This window comes from Excalfactoria chinensis, chromosome 1 (genome assembly GCF_039878825.1).
Source record: "Excalfactoria chinensis isolate bCotChi1 chromosome 1, bCotChi1.hap2, whole genome shotgun sequence".
NCBI classification, from domain to species: Eukaryota; Metazoa; Chordata; class Aves; order Galliformes; family Phasianidae; genus Excalfactoria; species Excalfactoria chinensis.
The window spans coordinates 95018415-95034760 of NC_092825.1; the positions used below are offsets into that span (position 1 = coordinate 95018415).

At 35.5% G+C, this 16346-nt stretch overlaps 1 long non-coding RNA gene across 1 annotated transcript in view; it reads left to right on the forward strand.

Moving 5' to 3' along the window:
- The first annotated feature begins 1444 nt into the window (after positions 1-1444).
- Positions 1445-16346, forward strand: part of LOC140248051 (uncharacterized) — a 92427-nt gene continuing 77525 nt past the window's right edge. The window contains exons 1-2 of the long non-coding RNA XR_011902799.1: positions 1445-1479; positions 1900-1990. This is a non-coding gene — a long non-coding RNA (uncharacterized lncRNA). The remainder of the gene's footprint in view (positions 1480-1899; positions 1991-16346) is intronic.

Below are 16346 nucleotides of genomic sequence, written 5' to 3' on the forward strand. Positions count from 1 at the left end.
GGTCTCATTAGTCTGAAACTCTTGCCCTCTACATGTCTCTTCCCTTCCCTGTCTGAGCAGAGTGTTCTTGCTGCTCTCTGACAAACTGCAGAACTATCTAAGTAGATCCAGAATATTTGAGTCATGGTCAGCAAATGTCAAATCAGACTGGACACAGCAAACCAAGAAGGTGGCTGTTTCCTTTGCATGTCAGACAAATGGATTGACAACTATGGAACTTAATAAAAGAATATCTTGGTATCTTCTTCTGCACAGCTGTCTTCCAAACTGAACAAATAGATTTTGGGGTGGTGGAGCTGTCGATCCTATAATGTAAGGTTTCTCTTCATAGTGTTGATGCAGATTAATCATGGACAGTGAAAGATATTATCTGCCTCAGAAATCTGGTCATATGGGTGCCATACTTCAATGCACTGTCAGATTCAATGTGGCCTCAGTACATTGGCAGAGATGCTAGCTTATCTCCTTCCTTAGATTCTCCACTAAGTAGCACAGGAGGGACTACAAAGTCACCTTCGTTTGTTTAAAACCATGAGTACTCTTTATTCACACCATATTGCTTACTACTTTCTTTACTACTACTTTACTACTTTTACTACTAGTTACTTTACTACTACTACTGCCGCTTTACTCTCCGTAGGTGTTTCTGTGGCTGCCTTTGTAATATACATGGAAATCTATGACAGAACATTTACAACTGTAGTTTTTTGTTTGTTTGTTTGTTTTTGTTTTGTTTTGTTTTAATGTGGACTGTAGTCTGTGAGAAATAAAACAGATTTCTATTATTTGACAATAAATTCTGCTTTCACAGATATGCAGTTAATATTTACTCATGGTTGTCTTTTTAGTATGCTGGAAAAATCACTTAAAGAAGTACTAGCAAATAGCTTGTGGCTAATGATATATATATTCTAAATAAAATTACTGCATTAGACTCAACATTTTTAAAAATAATGTTATCTTTAATAATTTCTTGTACACTTTAAATAAAAATGTTGCATAGAGCTAACAGGTTGGTGAAGGTTCTGAACCCTCCTTTAGAATGTCTTGAAACCTTAAAAAAGATATGTTGTTAATTTGAAGTTCAGGATTATTGTTTTCAAGATAAGAGAGTAATTACAGAAAATTTATAACAGACAGCATATTGCTGTGGAAAGATTTGCATTGCTTCTTGTTAAAACTAACAACTCACGTACAGAAAGTTCGATTGCTCTGTTTGTAAGACATCAGTTTCAAAATACAAACGTGTTTATAGTCATTCAATCATTTTTATGAGAGAGCTTTAACTTCTGCAGTTATATAACCACGTGGTGGCAGCATTGATTAAATTTGGATTCAGACAGCATCGTCATTCCAGAGCTCTCTGTTAAGGCACTTGTAATCCTGTATCTGTGTTTGAATCTTCTTGCTGCTTCTTACTAGGGGATAATGAGGGGGTCTGTGTGCAAAGGCAAATGTGGATGGTTACTTCAGAAAAAGGTACAGAGATCAGAAATTCATGATAAATTAAATGCAGTCCAGACTAATTTAGCAGTCTATAGTGCAGCTCTGTATGAAGTGCATAATGTGATGTTGATTATTTTGTCATAGAACTAGTTGTTATTATTATATTACTATGTTATTATTATGATGTTACAAGTAGTATCAATTGCTATATTCTCTCTCTTCAAAATGTATTTTATTTTAGTTTTGAATGGAAATCAAGAAAATTCTCTGGACAGAGAAGTACATTCATTGTCCAATACAAAAGCAAAGACGTTTACTCCAGTGAGGGGAATACCTTTGGTATTTTATTCATTTAGAATAGTTCAGACATTTTTAACTCTTACTATTTCCCCACTAAAATTACTATTTAGATTTGGTATGTGTCTAGTTTATGCTTAAAGCTACCTGTTTCAGGGAGACTGCGAAGAAATTAAGCCCTCAGAAGACATACACAATGTTTTGAATTGTGATTGAATCTCTGAAACTGAAATAATGTCTGCCTTAGGTGAGTAACAGCAATGCAGCCATCTGGCTGATAGTAGCAGCTTCAGGAGTCCCTATGGACTTACAGAACTTGTTTCTATGCTGTGTTGCAATAAAAGGTGATATCAGAATCAGTTTGCATAGTCTCTCTCTTTTCAGTATATTGGTTTGATGTATATTTGTTAGACAGAACATGGAAGAATTCTCATAAAACAGTCAAAGGAGACCAAGTTACAAATTTATGTGTAAACACAGCATGGTATGACATTACCAATGGACTACTGTGCTTGCAGCCAGAAATCTTTCTCTTGAATCACTAAAAACTAAGATCTTCATGTCAGTTTGTTCTCTGCAGATCAAATGCCTCTGCAAAAGACATTCAGTATATTGCTGAAGACAATACTTCTTACTTTTTTGATTTTAAAAACATGGTTGCGTATTGTAAGTGTGGTTATATAAAACCAATAATATTGTTATATATTTTTCTTGCTGTACTATATTGGCCTCTGGATTTACATTTGTTGTTTTTTTTTTTGTTGTTTTTTTTTGTTTTTTTGCTCATAAAAATGGCAAATTCAAGCCAATAGCTTATGTGAGAGAGTGCTGACAGCAGAATTAATAACAGACGAGGTTTCAACTTGATAAGTGGCATTATGTAAGATAACCCACATATGAAAAAATACAATTACTGATCCTGAATTTTATATTTTCTGTTAGTATCAGAGCTCAGGTCTTTTCACTGATCTGCTTTGTATACCTAGCCCTCATCCTGGTGTCAACTGCTTGGTTGCCATTTGTCTCTCTGGCATTGTTTTGCATTTTTGTTAGTATAACACGAGTTCATTTGCCCTATTTGTCACTATAGAACAACAAACAGTTAATTTAGCAGTAGTTTAAGACACAGAACCCCAAACAAATTAATTCTAGGAATTTGAAAGACCACACATTCTTCTATATGCCATTCTGTTCCCTTAAAGAAGGCTAATTTTTTCCTGTTACTAAGTTTACTACTCTGAGAGTATTTTAGCTTTTTTAAGGAAATAAAGATACAGACAGGTATACAATGCAAATGCATTTTACATGCAGAATGAACTTTGATATATGCCAACTGAAATGTGATACACAAGCCAATTTATACCTAAATCCAGTTTATAGTCTAAAACCAGTTGCTGTCTCAGCACCTAATGTATTGCTGTTGCAGCGGGCAGGATAGAGGCTGCGTCAGCCCAAGCTGGGTTTCCCTTGGCCTGAGCAAGGCTGAACTGAGTTTCACGGGCACCCCCTGGCCGAGTGCCTGGTGCCCAGTCTGGCTGAACTTCTGCTCTGGGAGTGCCACAGGGGAAGGGCTGACAGCCCCAGGCCGTCCATGCTAAGAGAACCTAGTGATCCAATCTTACACAGAATGGCAGTGTTTTATGTTTTCTGAATTATAAAGTAAGGCTGATTCCCTAGGACATCCCCAACAAAGGATTAAAATAAATAAATAAACAAACAAACAAATAAATAAATAAATGAAAAAGAGAGAGAGAAGAAAGAAAACAACTTACTTTAACACTGATGTTGTGAATTTCTGTCTCTAGGTTTAAATTTCTGTTTCCAAATATATGCTACTCCTTATATCTTGTGTTAAGGAGGAAAAACAAAGAGAATTCATCAGGCTTAGAGACCTTTTTGCTTTCTTCTATTTTTAAAGGCTTATGAAGTCATTTCCAAAACTACAAATTATGAGGGTTAATTAAAAATGAATACCTTCTATTTTATTATGATGACCCACAGCATCAAAGGTGGATGGTGGTGCTATCATAGAATCACAGAATAGAATCATAGAATCAAAGTAACGTTTGAGATGGAAGAGTCCCTTAAAGGTCATCTAGTCTAGCTCCCCTGCAATGCATACAGACACCTACAGGTAGATCAGGTTGTTCAGAGCCCCTGAATGTCTCCAGGGACAAGGCATTTACTACCTCTCTTGGCAATCTTTTCCAGCGTCTTACCAACTTTATTGTAAAAAACATTTTTCTTATACCCAATCTAAATCTGCTGTGTTTTAGTTTGGCACCATTTCCCCTTGTTCTATCACCACAGACTCTGCTTAACAATCTGTCTCCTTATTTCTTAAAGCCCCCTTTTATATATTGAAAGGCTGCTCTCAGGTCTCCCTGGAGCCTTCTCCAGGCTGAACAGCCTCAGATCTCTCAGCCTGTCCTCATAGGGAGGTGTTCCATCCCTTCATCCACTTTTGTGGCTCTGCTCTGGACATGCCCCAACAGGTCCATTTCTCTCCTGTTCTAAGGACTATACATCTGGTCACAGAACTCCAAGTGAGGTCTCACCAGTGCAGAGCAGAGGGGTGGGATCACCTTGCTTGATCTGCTGACCACCTTGGCGTGCTGCTTGATTCTGTCTAGGTCTTCCTGGATGGCATCCCATTCTTTCGTGCATGTTGACCATACCATACAGCTTGGTGTCAGTTGCAAACTTGATGAGGGTGCACTCAATCCCACTGCACATGTAACTGATTATGAGCATCAGTCCTAGTACTAACCCATGAGAGACACCACTCATCACTGATCTTCATCTGAACATCAGGTTGTTGACCACCACTCTCTGGGTATGGTCTCATCTATCAAATAGTCCACACCTAACACATCCATATCTTTCCAATTTGAAGAGACTAACAGAGTGGAGTCTGACATGGAAGTGCGTATGAAGCAAAGGCATGTCACTGAATACCCCCATGCAAAATATGGTACCCACTGACATTCATCAGTTCTTGCTTAATGTGAATTCCACAATGAAAAAAAAAATAAAAATAAAAATCAAGACACTCCCCTAGTGTGTAAAATGATATGCATTGCCTTTAGGGAGAGGAAAGGGGTGATCCTTCTGGATTTCCTGGAACCCAAACAAATCATCAACTGTGACTCCTACATTGCAGTGTTCATTAAGCTGAAGGCTCCAACTTCCAGAGTCAAGCTAGGGAAGAAGACAAATTTTTTCTTGCAACATGATAATGCCAGGCCCTGTGCCTGCTGAAAGATGATGCAACACATTGCCAGTCTTGGCTGGACTGTCCTATTGCACGCACTGTATAGTACAGATTCGGCACCATCTAACTTCCAGCTGTTCAGGTTGACGAAAGATGAAGATGAACCACATGAGCAGCATTTTCCTAGCAACAACTCCATCATAGCAGCTGTGAAACAGTGGGTCACCTCCACTGGTGCAGATTTTTACAAGCACAGCTTGCAGGATGTTCATCTCTGGGGAAAATGCATAGTTAATAGTGGTGACAAATGGTCGTAGCTGAGAATTTGCGTTATCAAGTAATGTTATTGTGCTCTTTGCATCTGTTATAGTTTCCATGGAAATAAATCAGAGGCAATACTTTTTAAATGACCTATGTAATTCCTCAGTTAATTACGCACATATTTAAACAGCTGTATTTTTGTATTGATTTGTTCAACTTTTAATTGTCTAATAAGCATTCCATGAAAACACAACCTGCAAAGGAATATTAACAAAAATGACGCATGGTTAGCAATATGTAGGATCTGAAGTGCAGTGTAGCAAAAGGAGGGTGTTCTTTGATTTGCATTTTTAGATGAACTCTGTACTGAAATTGGAGAGTGCTCTTTTTGAATGTTCATTGTAACCCATGTGTGTATGCTTATTGCCGAGAAGCACAAAATGAGCAGATTAAATGAAACTCTGAGAGCAGCAGTAGAAGACTGGTGGTATGGTTTATAAAAGAAGATAAAAAAATAAAATATGACTGTTTAACTTGGACTGAGGTGACAAGAAAGAGAAAAATTGAGTAAGTTAGCCATCTATTTGTAACAGAGAACTTTAATAAGTATTTGATATGTATGGACATTGATTTATTTGAAAATATATCATTAATGACAACAGTCTCCTTTCCAACTACAAATACAAGTCCTGGCATTGTGACTGGTATCTCAGTATCCCAAGAAATGTGATGCAGAACAATCATTGTCTGGAAAGCAGCAAAAACAGATTTTTCTTTAATTCTTCTTGATAATAAGCAAACTAGAGTCTGAAACTGAGTCTCAGAAAATATCCCAAAGTTCATTTCTCTGTCCAACTGTATAAATGCTTTTTATTCGTTTGTTTCACAAACATCTTCCTCCTGGACATGGCATCTTTCTACATAGCATAATTTCTATAGTCCTTTGCCTCTTTCCATGTTTTTCTTTATGAAATGCTACTCTGGTTTAAGTGGGTCTCACCTTTACTGTTCCGTTTTCTACATAGATTCTCTGTCCACAGTGGGAGTCTTTCCTTAGTTTCAGTGGGCTTCAGATTAACTACTATAAATATCTTGGTATCTTGAAAGTGATAATAATGCTATCAAATATATAATTTTGTTCCTCTTCTTGTTGTTAATTAGTATCCATTTTGCATTGAAGGTATTGAGTCTAAAAAGAAACTGAGGATACAGGAAAATTAAAGATAAAAGTGTTCAGAAGTCAGCTTACATGTAGTTTGCTCTCTGTCTTCCACAGCCTAAAATCAAAAGCAGTTCAGTTCAACAGTTCCAGAGTGTTTAAGCAGAGTCTACTGATTCAGTAGTCAGGGCACCAGGGGCACTTTCAGTCACTGACCATCCATATCCACCTACCAGTTGGCCTGCTCCTCCCCAGTTCCAGGATCCCTTTACCATTCCAGTGCCGCTATCTCAGAGAAGCCACAGCATATCTGGTCTTCAGATCCCAACAGCTCTGCCCAGCCATGGCTACTGTTCTGGGCTCAACCATGGGCCAACTGCCCAGCCCACTCTCAGCCAGGCTTGGGCTCCAGCCCCAGGGAGATGCCTAGTGCTGGGACTGCCTAGATGTTTCTAGCTGCCCTGCTCCTGGTAAGGTGGTGGGACAAGACCTGATTGTAGGCCCTGTCTATCCACCTTAGGGAGCCCATGCTGCTTCCACTCACAGGTAGGAGTCACCCTTCGCTGCTAACACAATGAGTTGATTAAAACATAATTGATTCAGGATATTTCTCTAACAATAAAAAAAATAATCTCAACATAGAATATATTTTTTTCTAATTTTTTGTTTGTTTGTTTGTTTTTCCTGTCTTCATATCTCAGTAAGCTAGTACGCATACTGTTTTCTTATATTTGAGGATACATGACCAGGGGTTTTTGAATTCTGCTTCTGATACTGCATAGTACCTTTAATCTTCCTAAGGGGCAAGTAAGATTTATGATCATAATTGAATTTTGTTCTTGCTGTTGCGTGTTATTAAAAACTGCTGTATTGATGTTCAACTCCAGCAAGCAGCTCAGCCCCACACAGCCAACTCACTCAGTGGGGTAGGGAAGAGAATCCAAAAGGTGAAAGTGAGAAAACTTTTTGACATATAATGGAGACAGTTTATTAGGTAAAACAAAGCAAAATAAGGAATTAATTCAATACTTCTTATTGGCAGACTATGATCGGTAGTGTGTAATACTTGATTGCTTAGAGAAGACCTTGGTACTGTGTAAGCACTGCTCAGCAATAGCTAATATACTGGTGTTGTCAAGACTGCTTTGGATACAAATCTAAAAGATAAGAGCTGCTATGAAGAAAAAGTCTTAGAAAGGTTATCTATTTCTATTCCAGTTCCAATATGTGATGTACAATATACAAAATCATTTAAATGAAATCCAAGCAAAGCATATTCCTTGTAACAAACAAAACTCCTCAGAACAATATAACAATTAGCACTCTAAGAAATCAAAGGGAAAAGAAAACCAGCAGCTGTTTGATTTTATATAATTATGGTGTATAAATGACACAAAATTTATAATATAAATTTATGTCAGAGTTCAAGAGGACAAAATCTGCTTGAAAGGGAATGACTTAAATGACAGATTAGTGGGATGGTGCAAAGCAATTCATATTTTTTTTTTCTTTTTTTTTTTCTTTTTTTTTTCTTTTCTTTTTTTTTTTTTTACAGACCTCATTAGAAGATATTTTATTAAACACACCCACATATTTACAGTATTAGTGGTTAACCTATAAGACATTCTGCATTCTGCACATCTCTTATTCTCACAGAATTTCAAGACACAGAAATTTATTCTCATCATTTAGATTTCCATCCTCAAAATATTAATAAAGCAAACTACATACGACATCTGCAGTTCTAAGTCGCATTTCATTCATTCAGGGAAAAAACAAAAAAAAATAGGTCACAGAGGCTGACTATTGGTAGAAGATCTAGTTCCTATTAATAAGCCTGTTCTAACTGCAAAGACTTTTCTATGCAATGCTATAAAATTATATATATATATATATATATATATATATATGATAAATGGCAGGGTGATAAAAATGAAATATAGGCTTGACCTAGTAAGTCATAATCTAATTATACATGACAATTTATGTAGAATTCTCTGGTATGTTTAATCAGTTAAAACTTGGCATAGGGTACAAATCAGCAACCAGAAACTGGAAATGTATCTCCTACTCAATGCATAAAGCCATACCAAAGCCTATGAGAAGCTTTTTAAAGGTAATCTCACAAATTGCTTGTTTTTATTTTACTTTATTTGTGTTTGTTTTTAGGTTTGTTTTTTTTTTCCCTAACTTTTGTATCTCTTGAACTTTTTTATTTGATCAATGAGATATTTTGTGAATGCAATCAATATTCATAAAGTTATGTTTACTTCTATTTGTATATCAAAGGTAATATTATACTGTTATATACTCTGTGAAACTTTCTGCAGCTAAGCTATAGTCTCTATTGATCAACTATACATATGTAAGCAGTTACTAGAATCCATTTTCCTTAGATATAGCACAACTAGATTTTAATGAAAGAAGCAATATTATATGAGTAAGTATTTGTAGCACTTACTGATTCTGGAAATTCACTGGTAGAAGAAAATATCCACAGACAAAAACAACACGTTTTTCTGGGGAAATAATCTTGTGAGTGGCCTTCAATGATACAGTGGAACAGTTATCTTTTTTTGTTTGCTCTTTAGCTAACATGCCATTGGACTCCTATCCTTACATTTTTAATTGGAAGAATATCAGAAGAGACACACTGTTTTGCTCCTTTTGAATTCCTGTCTTATTTTTATCATTTGCAAATAATATTTTCTGTAATCTGTCTCTTTTATTTATTTTCTCCTTTGTACGTACATAGAAGTGAACAGAAAAAGGAAACATTTTGTGTTCATATTCTAGTATCACTTAATTTGCAATCATTTTTTCATGCCCTGTTTGTATTCTTCATCAAAGCTGCAAGACTTGCATTTTCTTTAAATATAAAATTTATTTATTTATTCATTCATTCATTTTGGTCTCCTTTCTGTCCTCTTAACTACATTTCTGAATGGAAGTCTCTCTTCTACTTTACAAATCTGAGTTTCTACATATCTTTCTTTAGTATGTCGAAAATAGCATTCACTATACCAAATATCTAGTTCAACTATCCAAAAAGACATTCATCATAGAATCATACAATTATAGAATCATTTGAGTTGGATGGTTACTTTCAGTATATTCCTCAAGATGCCTTTTAATGGCAGAGTTTTGCATTTCAAATAGCTGGCAGCATATTCATCTCCTAGGAAATTTTATGACATTTGTTTTCCCAATTTGTAGACAAACTACTCTTTTTTAATGGAAGAACGGTAGATGCAGACCCTACTCTGCTCCAAATGATTACCCAGAGATCACTTTCCAGTATGTTTCATAAAACATAAGAAAAATAAGTGACATCACGGTCTTCTCTTAGTTATTATAGACTAATAGGTATTTAAGAGTCTTTCCATTTAGGAGAGCAACAAATGCCAGGTTTGACTGACTGTTTTAGAAGCTATGCAAAAACCATAATGAACCTGTCAAAAGAAGGATCTGCTTGCTCGGAAGTTATAGTTTATGGGCAAGAATAAAAACCTGAGTGTATCCTTGAAAGAAGCCCTTACTTATTGTACCCAAGTCATTATTTTCACTAGGCAGAAAATACCAGCACCACATCCACTTAGTATTCTGAAAGCTGCAGAGGAAGATCTCCCTGCAGTAAAATAGCTGTGAAACAATAGCAAGAAAACATTTCCAGTGAGCTTAGACAGTGGACGTTTTCCTTTACTTGTAAACAATTATTTTTTCTTCATTTTTTAGTGGTCTTACCTGTAACTGATACATAAAGTGTTTCAGCAAATAACCAATTATTTTGACAAGATAAATATAAAACAGAAGTGTTTAAGGAAGTCACTGACTACCATGGATAGTACTGTACAAAGTTGCTCACTCACCAAAGCTTTTTTCTTTTCTTCAGTTAACGGAAGCTTTAATTTTATATTAACTCACAAAACTCCTCTCTATAAATTCTTAAAATCATTAGTCTTGCAATGAAATGGCCCTATTTTTGAGAATTTCAGCACTCTGTCTTTATCAAATTATGAAAAGCATACAGTTTCTAAGATAATAAGCCCTTTTCACAGTAGTCTCCTTCTGGTTAATGCAGTACCTCTATCTAAAAAGCTAATCAAATTTCAAGTCAAAATCAACAGTTCATTTTTATTTCATAGCAAGGTCATTTATTTATCCGTTTATTTATCAGTTATTCATATTTTCCTGAAATCAGAAGTATTACTGAAGCTGTGACACTACTATACTTGCTGTGTGTGTGGCAATCAGTTCATGCAGATCTAATAAGTTTCCAAGTAATTCTGTACTTTTGCCTTCTCAAACTTCAAGTTTGTTATTCAAGGGTTCTGTGACTGAACAACTCTAAATTGAATTTAATGTTCAGGACCTCTGAATGTTGTGGCATTGGTGTCTCATACTACTGGTGAAGGAAGTAGTGTTTGGACCATTTTCTGTTACCCTCCCTGTTCAGAACACAGTTAGTAAGTTTTAAATTGCAGCAAAAGCCTGCAAAAATCTCACATTTCCCAACTAGTAACATGACTAACATTAATTTAGAAGTCACGAGCATTTCTATATAATTCATTGTTTTTGAATGTGTAATCATCTAAACAACACTAGGTAGTACATGTTCTTTGTCCCTAAAATATAAATGCTAGATCCCACTCCTGAAACTGAAAAATTCATACTATCTGTTTACTTTAGATCGTAATGGAGAATGTTCGTCCTCTATCCCAGACACTCTGTGTAGAGAATAGTGCAGTTCCACATTAGAGACGTTTTAGTTCTCTTAGATGTAAGAAATGTTTATCCTGGCAATTACTAGATCTAATCAAGCCATCAGATACTGCAGTAATGAATTTCCTGTAGAATTTAACTCACAATTTCAATAGACTTGCATGACTTATTTTGTATGGTTTTAAATTGGATTAAGTTTATATTAAGACTTTATGTGAAAGCACTGTATACTAATGTTTAAAAAATATAAGAATGAGGGGAAAGTGTTATAAACCCAAGATACTGTGTAGAAACAATTGCTCTAATCATGTCATTTAAGAAGTTAAAAGAAATCAAGTATTTTAAAAGTAAAAGAGATATAACTCCAAACTTTACCGTGAGTTCCATTCATTTTATAATCATTTTTTTATGACAGAATCTCTTAAGCCATCTATGGGGATTTGTGTTAAGGTATCAGAAATGGAATACTGTTTATTCTTTGAATATCGGTGATTTAAAGAATATAAGTATAATTTGCACCATATCCAGAAAAGAAGTTCAATTGGCTGGATAAAAATATCAACATGAAGAACCTACAGTAGAAAACTTTGTTTATGGAAAGTTGAGACAGTTAAAAATAATAATAATAATAATAAAAAGTTGACGTAAAAAGAAATACTGTATTAAAACTGATTAATTCATAGGATGTGTTTGTGTATGTGTATGCGTGAGTATGTAGATATAAATAAATATTCATGTACAAAATGTAATAAGGATCTGTTCTTTTCAAATTAAATCATATGGAAATTGATTGCAAAATAGGTAAAGCTGACAGGTCTATATTCCCAAGACAAGAATTTGGTTTGTTTTGTTGCAATGACGTACAAGAGGAATTGAAAGAAAATCCAACTAAAGCATACTTTTAGCCATTTCTTATGACTGCACATCCATCTATGTAATGGCTGAAATTATAAGATGTGTAAGATATTACAGTTCACATTTACTTCCATTCAGGGGCTAAATTTAGTAATGATTGCATAAGTCTAATTAAAGGAAGTTAGGTCTGATATTACTAAATGACCCTGATTGGCTTTTATGTAATTTTCCTGTACATTAAGAAAAAACATGCATAAGAAACTGGAAATAAATAAATAAATCTGTTAAAGTTCTATAAAAGCTAAGAGACTTATAAAAATTAAGACACTGATAGACAGCTCTTTATGGTGTCCAGGGAATTGACAAAAGAGCACCTGTTTAGAGTTGACTCTGGCAGGCAGCTAAGCCCCACACAGCCGTCACTTGCTTGACCCCAGCTGTGTGAGTAACAGAACTGGAAAGTAAAAGTGAGAAAACTCGTGGGCTGAGAGAAAAAACAGATGAAGCAAAGTAGGTAAAGCAAAAATATTGTGCACAAGCAATACAAAATAAACATTAATTCTTTCCATCAACAGGAATCTGTTTAACCCTTTTCAGGAAAACGGTATTTCACGATGCACAGCAGTTACTTGGGAAGACAAATGCCATAACTGTGAGCACAGTCCTTTCCTTTCTTTCCTCCAGCTTTTATTGGTAATCATGATGACATCTGATGTGGGAAACCCTTTGGCCTGTTTAGGTCAGATGTAATGGCTGTTTCCCTGCACAGATTCTGGTGCACTCCCAGACTCCTCCTGTGAGGGAGGGCTGCATGAGAAGCGGAGAAGACCTTAATTTTGTGTAAGCACTGCTCTGCAGCAACTATAAAATCACTGTACTATCAACAGAGTTTTAATCACAAATCTAAAACATCTTGCTAATAAGAAATTAACTCCATCCCCTCCAAAAACTTAATATTCAGTAGAATATCAAGAAGTTTATTTGGATTTCCATTTTGTAGTCACATTGGTTAAAGTACTGAGAGATATAGAACTTATTTGGATTTATCTCCTTACCTTAGAAAGCCATATGGTACATTAATTTCATACTGTGAACTACTTTTTAAGACATCATAAGATGAAATATGGTGGTTCAGTAGAGCATTCTCTCTTAAGTAAAATCAAGTCATGTTTTTGAGCTGTAAGAGTATCTCCATAACAAAATGTCATATCCAAGAATACTCAAATAATTGGTTGAGAATAGTAAAATTAAGAAATGAGACGGTAAAGGAAGAAGATAATTGTAAAGGCCCTAAATGAGCTAGCAAGTCATGACACAAAGTCTCGGCTGGGGCCTCCAAACACATCTGTGATGCTCAGGGTAGACATTCATTTCATGCCTGAACTACACTGGAGGAGAGGTGATTTCAATTCCTGCTACAGCTGTAACTATGCCTGGTCATGGAGTCCCTTGATCTGCAGCCTGGCTTTATTTCAGCTCCTTGTCATCACTTGTCATGGTTTTGTGATGTTGCTGTCAATATTCCACATCATAACATCATGTGCAGTATGGATCATTGAAAGGTTCATGCTCCAGTTCTGTGCAATGGTGGCATCCCGAGTGCTCAGCTCTTGGAGAAGGACTACATATCCCAGAGGACTTCATGGCCAGAAATAAGTCACGGCAGGAGGACATATATAATCTCTCTCCCAGGCTGGAGCTCTCTCTCTCTCGGACTCTCAGAGAGTGGGAAGCATTCCAGCTGTGTTGCCTAGAGTTCACAGTAGGCCCTCGATTTTCAGGGACTCTCTCTCTCTCTGTTTTTTTCGATTTATTAGCCTCAATCATATTGTATCATATTGTGCTATCTTGTATTCCAATATCATATTTAGTAAAGTAAGTTTTTCCTCCTTAGATTGTTGCCGCTGTTCTTTTTCTCATTCCCCTTTTTCCTTTCTTTCTGGGCTGCGGGCCCTACAGGGCAGCTACCCCTGTCACGAGCACAGGTAAATCTGGGTAACCCGTGACATCACTGTAGACCTTCCCAGTAATGACTAGATTGATTTCCTTGGACCTGCTTCATCACTAGTATATTCCCTTTTGATCTGGGCTCTTGGCTGGTCCTGGCCACAGTAAGCATACTCTTACTGTGCCACAGTTCTTTGTGTTAAAGAACAGTACCTGCTTTACTGTGCGCCCCCACTTTACTCCTGGCTCCAGTACCTTAGGGAATAGTTCTGCTTTTGCTTATTACTGTCAATAATAGTGAGGATGGTAAAAGAACAATTCCTAAGATATTTAATTAGCCAAGTCTTTTTAACGTTACCCTTTTACCTTTTCACTTTTCCTCTAGTGAGTGTGGGGTGGCTTCTGTATTGGTTTTACTGCAAGAAATATAACTAAGAGAGGAACTGACTTGGGAACTCATAACCTTTTAAGTATACTTTAGAAAGGAAAGTGTATTCAAGAAATTTGGTCCCCTGAATATTTGAATACACTTTTTTGGTAAGTCTACTGAATTTAATACTTGATAAAATTAAGATGTCTGATCCATATGATAGTTCTAGATAGTTCTAATGTTAATAATATTAGCACTTTGAAGCCTTGCCTTGCATCTCTTTACAGATTTTTTTTTTTTTTTTTTTTAAAGTTTCTCTCAATTTGTGAAGGGTAGTTTGACCAATTTTAGCTGAGTACTTGTTCTCCTTTTCACATTCTTTCTGAAACAGAATTATATTTTTTTTAAACTTCTGACTGAAAATCCTATTGCTTCTGTTGCAAGCCTCTTGTACAGGATTTCAGTTTCTTCATGGGAAGGGAAAGAGAATTTAATGAAAATCACACACACATACACATATATATATATATCAGCCTTTCTGAATGGTGGTAGATTATTATAAAGTTATGAGCAGTTTGGATCTGAAAGTCCATCAAGAAGCCATCATTTAAAAAAACAAAACAAAACAAAACAAAAAAACAAAAAACCTTTAATTTTTAGACTTTTCTGTCCTGACAGAGGTTATTATATTGTTATTCTCCATATATGAATGTATCTATCAATTATCAGAATCATCATTTACCCGCTTGAAAGTTTTGTTTGTTTTTTCTTGTGACCTTTATGTATATATTAGAAAAACACACAGCATAAACAAACAGGATCTCGGTAAAACATTTTCTGAAAGCTTGCATGTCTGTTCTGCAGTTATTTTATGAAAAACTTAAGTGTTCCCCTCTTAACTCCCACCATATATATTAAAATTCAAACTTCAGTGAACTCTTGAATCTAAGTCTTTAACAAGCAACAGTGTTTTCTCTCTCTTCTAATCAGTTTAGACACCTGCACCCAGCAACTAATCTCTGCAGTCTGCAATCAGCTGAGAAAATAAATACCTTTGGCAGGTAGGGAAAAATAATGCTCTCTCTTTGTACTGATAGTTTCAGTTATAAACCTTTTACTCTCTAAAGGAATTTTGTTAGATGGTGGGGTGGAAATGCCGAGCAATATTGTCCCCTGATGCTGGAATGAACAATAGAATCTATTTAAACTATGAATAGAATCCTATCTTTCCTGTCATTTGAAAAAGTTTTAATTCATTATTATTAAGACAGGAACAGTTTCTGAAGACAATTTCAAGGAAATTTAGAAAAGCCAAAGAAAATTTAGTAGTAGTGTTTTTATTTTATTTTCAATTCAGCCTATTTTTTTTTTTAATCTAATTTGTACTCAGTTTAGATTAAAATGAGTTCTTCAAAGCTAGATATTCAAACAAGATTTGAGACTGAGGAAGAGAATATTACAAACTTAATTTTGCTTTGATGTTATTGTGAAACTTTAAGAATGTAGTTTGCAAAGTGTAATTGCTCTCTTCTATATTTTGAGAAAATTAGTATGAATAGTTAGGAAATACTATTGAATACTATTGTTTGAAATTGTTTTGAGAAAACTAATTTTTCGCACAAAAGCAACAACACTGGCAAAAGCTGGACTTGTGATTTTTTTGATCACATAGTCTTTTAGAGAACATAAATTCATTTCAATAGAGATAATATGAAAAAATTACAACTATACAGCAGTGGTTCAAAATGATGGTTTTGATTTATGCTGATGTTAGTGCCAAATTTTATTATCATAGAACTAGTGTCAGAGGGAGTTTGTATGGTCAGTGAGCTTGTGTTTCTTCTTATACCAGATGCCATTTCTGGCTGCTTAAAAGAAAGCAGCAGTAGTTGAGACAAAACAGGATAAAAAAGTATTTATTGTAGTCCTATATGACCAGCAGATATTATCTACATTTGCAGCCATTAAGGTGGTCTGCTAACAATATCTGTCTTTTTCCAAGACTGATATGTTCTGTATTCATATAGTGCAGGGATCACAGCAGATGTGGACAAGCAGGCTGTGTTAACTATACT